This window comes from Pinus tabuliformis, chromosome 2_2 (genome assembly GCF_031772625.1).
Source record: "Pinus tabuliformis cultivar Carrire ecotype Pingquan chromosome 2_2, CPIR1, whole genome shotgun sequence".
Taxonomy (NCBI): Eukaryota; Viridiplantae; Streptophyta; class Pinopsida; order Pinales; family Pinaceae; genus Pinus; species Pinus tabuliformis.
Genome location: NC_142300.1, coordinates 231,767,407 through 231,774,447, shown reverse-complemented (window position 1 = coordinate 231,774,447; position 7,041 = coordinate 231,767,407). Strand labels below are relative to the sequence as shown.

The 7,041-nt window shown below is 36.2% G+C and overlaps 1 pseudogene; it reads right to left on the bottom strand.

Annotated features, from left to right (window-relative positions):
* Positions 1–456: 456 nt before the first annotated feature.
* On the bottom strand, positions 457–1,646 carry LOC149192163 (protein DWD HYPERSENSITIVE TO UV-B 1 pseudogene; annotated as a pseudogene).
* Between the last annotated feature and the right edge of the window lie 5,395 nt (positions 1,647–7,041).

Below are 7,041 nucleotides of genomic sequence, written 5' to 3'. Positions count from 1 at the left end.
ATCCTCTCTTCTACTATTAATAAAGTTCTTTGATTTTTCCTCCATATAATCGTGTATTTGTGAATATTGTTATTTGTGAATGCAATTGTATGGTCAATGTATTTCTTATTCTTCATTTTTTATGACATTATAGATCGAGATGCTTTGGTGGTGTTTTGTTGCTTTGACTCTATAGGTATTCTCTGAAGTGGGACAAGTAGGAGAGGAGTGGCAAGCTCTATCAAGGGAGAGAGAAATCAAGCAAGGAGCCAAGCAGAAGATCCAGGTTGGTCTCCTTTGCTTCTCTCTTATCTATCATATCTAAAGAAAATCGCAAATTACTTTGAATGTTTGTTTGTAAGATAGCTACCCGTATTAGTGGGACTAGCAGATCGAAAAGACACTAGTTTTCCTAGAAACAATAAGTTGCTGGTAAGAATCGGATATTCACTGGTAGCTCTACCTCATAAACTTGAACTAGGCCTTCTTCCTTATAGAGTATTCCTCTTCAAGGGAAAGATCCTTAAGTTTTCTTACATTTTGTGAACATCATATATTAACAACATTGTACTCACAACTCCCACTACTAATGTAATCCATCCCATTCATGTAATATGATCGAGTATAGTTTTGAGCACTTCCTGTAGGAGGAGAAATATCAAATTTCATATATGTTCTCCCATCCATTGCTAAATGTTGTTTGACCTCATTATTAACAGCTAAGGAAGGGATTTAATTATCATCACGTGTAAATCACACCATCAAATTCCCTCTTAATTTGGTCATTGTATATAAAGGATGCGTAGGATTTTGCCATAAATCCCACATTTTGATTTCCTCATCAAATGATGGAGTTGTAAACAATTATGGGGAAATATGATAAAACATTACCACACTTATATGATCATGGTGGAGATCTTCAAAATCTTGTAATTGTTTTCTAATGCATACCTCATACAGGGAAGCATGTTTTGAATATCCACTAGCAAGGAAATAATTATTTCTTGCATTAATATCAATAGATCTTAAATTTTAATTTCTCAAAATATTCATATGTGTAAGTGGTAGGGTTTCTACTATTGTTGTCTTGGTAGGGTCATTGTTCAACCAATAAAGTCCAAGAATACTGTGATTTGCTCCAACTGACTGAACATGCCCAATAATTTTACCACTTTCATGGTTGAACACACATATCCCCATCAAAAGTCCCAAAGACCATCAAACTAGAATCATATGGATGATACTCAAATTGTCTAGGTCAAAACTTCTTGTTAATCTTTGTAGATTTTTTAGTAGAGCTCCTTTTCAATTTTGAAATAGGGTAAGTGGTTGGGCATGCAGAAGGGGCCATCTTGGCTATAAAAATAGAACTGGAAAGTGAAATAGCATTACCATTTCCAGTTCCTAGTTGCTTTTGCTTGCACGAAAAAAGTGTTCTAGAGCCTATTCCAATTGCAAGCCCTTATAAAATTTTGAAAACATTTTCTTTCTCTCTCTAAATCTATTAAAGAGATTCCAAATAATGTTCAAATATTGTTCATGCTCTCTCTTTCCAATTAAATTACTGGTAAATTTTTAAGAACCTTTAAACCAAGTAATGAGGCTATCATGAACTCTCTATAATAAACTTTTTTTTCAAAATAAATTGAGGGACAGTGTGAAGCATTTCATATAAGTGAAATTCCAAAAAGAATATCAAATCTTCATTATTCAACTCATCCATAGAAGTCACTTCTCCATTTCTTATTGCACTTGCACAGAGCGGTGTCGATGCCTATACTACATCATAAAATGCATCAAGAGTTAAAGTATTGTGAAATTATTTTCCAGAAACATCACTAATATTCCCCTGCATTCCCCCATCTCTAGTAGACATCAGTCAATCTTCCCTAGAATAAAAAACCTTCATCTGTCTCAAAGAATCTTTCCTCTACTCCTACTTGCACAAATTATTGCACTAAGGTGTTAGCATCATTGAATAACATGCCCATGATTCCATTTCCCAGGCCAGATCACCTAGAATATCCGTTTCCTAAATGTTTGCAAGATTTTCCTCTAAAAGGATGACTCTCTCAAATGGAATTGTAATTCACCAACACTTTCATCTGAAGAATATTTGACAAGACTATGAACTAAACTATGGCACATAATTGACTCATCATCTGCAATTATTTGAGGGAAATCCTCTACTTCTATTTATAAGGACTTTGAATCTGGGAACCTAACATTTTCATGATCAATAGAAGACCATTCCATGCACCAAGCCTTACAGGCTTGATTTAAACAAATAATTTCAAGAACAAAAGAGTTAGTATTTTCAGTTGAATACATTGCACATTATTATTGAAAATAGCAACAATAAATTCTAAATATAGAAGTGCTAAATTTAGCACTGCTATAAATAGCATTTCGGGATACCTTCCTATTTTAGTTAGTCCCTGAACTAAAATAGAGAAGTAAAATTCGAATTTGATCTTAGCAAATGTTTGTAAAATAATTAATTAATTCATCTTGAGTTAATTAGTTGTAGAAAATCAAACATGAAGTCTATGTGAAGACATGCAATAGTTTCTCCATTGATTGAGGAATTTATCCCTCAGTTAAAGAGATAAGGATGAGTTGTAATTTGATTTGTAATTAGTTAGCTCAGTTAACTGAGTTAAGTCCAGTTAGATTAGTTCAAATAGGTTTTTGAACTAATTGTGAGTTCAGTTAGTCAATGCATGCATGAATGTAACTGCTGCACTTTAGATAACTGAATATTCTCTCATAAATAACTCATGCATGTCAGTTTAGTCAGAGACTCAGTTGCGATCAGATGATGGGACAATGTACTATCAATGGCAAGAATATTCCATTATGAATATCTCTTGCATTATGAAGGAATTCATTCCTTGGAGATTGTGCAGTTACTTCTTCAGTTTAGTGAGTGTGTGATGAAGCCAATCACATAGGTGGCATCATTGGACTCCAAGAAAAACTGCGCAAGGAAATAGGAGGCTTGGAGGGCTAAGGGAAGGAATATCTTGTGTCTATTTAGTCTGTGAGTTGTATTGTTTGATTGCAGAGAGAGCAAGATAGCTTGTGAGCTGATTCTTTTTGTAATTTGAACATATTTCCACTTGTATGATAATACAAATCTTGGGGTTTTAGACTGAGGCTTTCCCTGGGTTATTCTTTTGTGTTCATGTGTGATTGATTTCTCGTTCTTAGATATATGTGTTCTATTTGATCTTTCTCATATTCAATTAAGCTTCTGAAAAGTTTGTTGTAGAAGTAGATCTTATATTTTGCATTAGTATATTGGATAATCTGTTGATCTACAGTGAGAATTTATACATGGTATCAGAGCAAAGGTGATCAAAGCAAAGAACAATATACAAGAAGGGAGAAGTTTGAAGTTTGAGGTTCCTGAATATAGAAATCAAGTTCTTATCACATCTCAATTTCACCAATGGCGTTCAATGGTTTAAGACTCGAATATGCCCTTGATGGCAGCTCGAATTATATAGCCTGGAAGGATCATATGGAAGCAATATTATAGGATAACGTCTAAAGGACTTCATTGATCAAGAAGTCCCCAAGCCCGCAACGGCTGATGCTACTGAATTGGCGGAATGAAAGAAATGTGTGGCTAGAGCAAGGGGAATCCTTCTAGAGGGAGTTCAAGACCACATAGTCTCGAGTCTCCATGGGAAGGAGACACCATTTTCAATGTGGAAAACATTGAAAGATCTATATGAGAACAGCAATGATTAGAGGAAGCTGACACTGAAAGACAAGCTTCAGAAATTTAAGTGTGAAAAGGACGACACAATCTCTACATATCTGAACAAGCTCACCACCTATAGGGATGAGCTTGGAAGTGTAGGGATCATGACAGCCGATGATGACATGGTGAGTCTTGCACTCCTCGATCTTCCTAAGAGTTGGCATAGCTACCAAGACTCAGTTAAAGGAAGAGAAAAAATGATAGATTGGGAATGACTTTGGTCGGATTTGATGCAGTAGGAGATAAAAGGAAGCACCAGAGATGGATCCTCATCAAATAAAGATGATGAGGAAAATCTAGCCTTAGAGAGTAAGGCGAGGAAGGGGAAAGGGAAGGCATCCCATTCCAAATCTAGTTCTTCCCATGGTGGGAAGAAGTTTGACAAATCGAAAGTGCGATGCTTTCATTGTCATGAAGTGGGCCATTTGTGGAGTACTGAAGAAAGTATGTTTTATTGATTATTTTGTCAACTTTTCTTTAAATACTTATAATCCCTTTGCATCATGAACTAGGTAATTAATAAGAAAATATGGCAAAATCTATGAGGATTGTATGTAACGCAAGATAAATAATAATCGCCATTTTCTTATGCAGAAAAAGCAAAAAACAAAAGATTTTTGTCCCAAGGAAAAAGACAGAGCAGAGTTAACTGTTGTCCTTATGGTAGGAAACCATATGCAGACACGACAATCCAAACTGAAGCATATCAGCCAAGGAGAGGAAAAGGAGATATCAAATCGGTGCAAGAAAACAAAGGGATAACTGGAATTAGCAGTTTTGCGAATCCCTCAGGATCCTCTAATCCTGAGGGATTGCAATCTTAACTATTTTGCATCATTGATATCTCCGCCCGGCTGTTATAAAAAGGGACAGCACTGGTAGCCTAGGGGACGGGTTGTTACTTTTATGTAATTTCTCTTTGTATTCAAAACTTTGATCATTGACTCTCATTGAGAAGTGATCCACTGTAACTCTGTTTTAATGCTTTAATATAAATCTGGTTGTTGTTCCATCTTTGATCCTGGAATAATTTCAAGTGATGTGTCCCTGGAGGCTAAGGGCCCGGCCCCGGTGGAACACTTGCTCCTATACCATTATCTTTAGTTCATGTGTGGTTTCCATTATCAGCGTTGATCAGTAATTTGGTGTGTTTTGTTATTTTATCTCAGCTCTATTATATTTACAATATTGCCTCTATAACAGGAAAGTTGTATTGTTCATTCCGACTTTATAACGTATTGCTGTTCCTTTAAGTCATTAATGTAACATTATTGTTCTTTACAGAATGCTATCGTTGTTCAATTACAGAGTAACCGAGCTGTAATATTCTTAAGTTGGTATTACTGTATTCGTCTATGGTTTATACTTTGTTACGATTGCTGTTCAATTGACATTGCTGTTCTTTTATGAATTGCTACCGTTATCCTTTATAAATGAGATCAATATTTTTGGTATCAGAGTCAGATTATTATTTCTCTTAATATCTATGTGTACTGTGTGTGTTATTTATTTCGGTACTCTATATTCACAATTGGCTCTAAGCGTTGTTCTATATTTCATTGCTAATTGGTTGTCGTTTCATTTCTATTTGCTGTCCAATTTATTCTTAGAGTAAGGATTGTTCTTTGATTCTTGTAGGGTACGATTACTGCCTTCATTTTCTTAGCATAGGGTTTTACTCTGTGTCAAGACTAGTCACAGCTTCATTTCCTAGTTGCTGTCTCAATTATAGTTGTTGTTCCATTTCTTGTTATTTGCATTACCATTGCATTGAATGATCTGAAACTGTAGCGAGCATTGACATTCGTTGTCTAGCTCCCAGATTGACGATTTGTTCCTTGATTGTCTTCTGTTACATCAGTTTATAGAGGGATGAGTTATTGTTACTATACCCTTGACTGATAATTTACTTAGTCTTCTGAATGAATGATTTATGCTTTAAAGTGCTTTGCTATAAGTAGATTTTCTTTTAGCATCCATTTATTCTTGTATTTTCTTGACCACTATACTACTAGCATTACTCTGACAAATGACCGCCTCAAACTGAGTACACTCTTTGAGATAACAAATCGTTCCTGGATTGACAAGTTAATGTGAAGTAATTAGAGGTGAAAAAGACCCTTTTTATGGCTTGACATTTTGACGTCGTTGCTAGGGAAGAGTGTAGCCATTTGTTTCTTTTTCCAGAGTAGTGGAAGAACCTGTAAGGAAAGAACTAGGTTTTAAAAATGGAAGGTAAGAACCTGCATGTGGAGTATGCAATAGCCCTGCTCCGTTGCCCTCTTTCCTGCAGATTTGTTGTTGTTTTGTTTGGGTAGAACCTAGTAGTTGATTTGTGTGTGCATGACTATGAAAAAAAAGCCAGAAAAGAATACCAAACCTCTACCCAAGCCTGATAAAGCTAAGGGGCCAGTGACCCTTGGCCGATCGACCTTTATAGACGAAATACTTAAGAAAGCAGAATCTCGGCCTTCAGTAGGACCTAGAAAAGTTACTTCTAGATAGCCTACTAGTTCCCTTCAGGCCACAGGATCACCATCTGTAGCCTTTGCTGAGGTGCATAGTCAAACTGAAGAGCAAGATTTTCAAGAAACTGAAAATTCTAGCCCAAAATCATTGCAAGAAGGGAACCTTAGCAATCTCTGTGAAGGAATAGGAGAAAGAGGAGAAGCTGAAGAACCAAAATCTCCTCTTAGGATAATTCAACCATTAAGCAGCCCAGATAAGGGAAGTGCTGCAATAATCGTTTATAACGAAGTTGAAGAACCTGAATCCCCCCAAACCTTAGGCACTCTCATCATCCCAGATAAAGGAAGTGCTATCAAGGACTCAAGGCCATCCCCATTAGAGTCATCCCCCCTCGAAAACCTAGGAATACCCTCTTAGATATCCCAGAAGGTTATTGGCATATATTTGACCAAATGGCCCAGAACCATCCAAACACCCAAACCTCTACACTGCAATACCCCATTGTGGATACTGCAGCTAATGCACCTATGAAAGCAATTCCTCTTTGGCATATCCCCACATTCCATGGCCTTACATCAGAAGATCCAGATGCATTCCTATTTGAATTCGATGCGTTGTGTAGAGGATATGACTATACCACTGATCCCAAGAAACTGAAATTATTTCCCTCTACACTAAAAGGGGCTGCTTTAAGATGGTTTATGGGATTAGGTGGTGATGTTATAAATAATTGGGATCAAATGAAAGAGTCTTTTCTAAAAAAATATTAGGACTATTCCAGGTCTTGAGAATTAAAAGATGAAATATTTCAAATGGTAGTT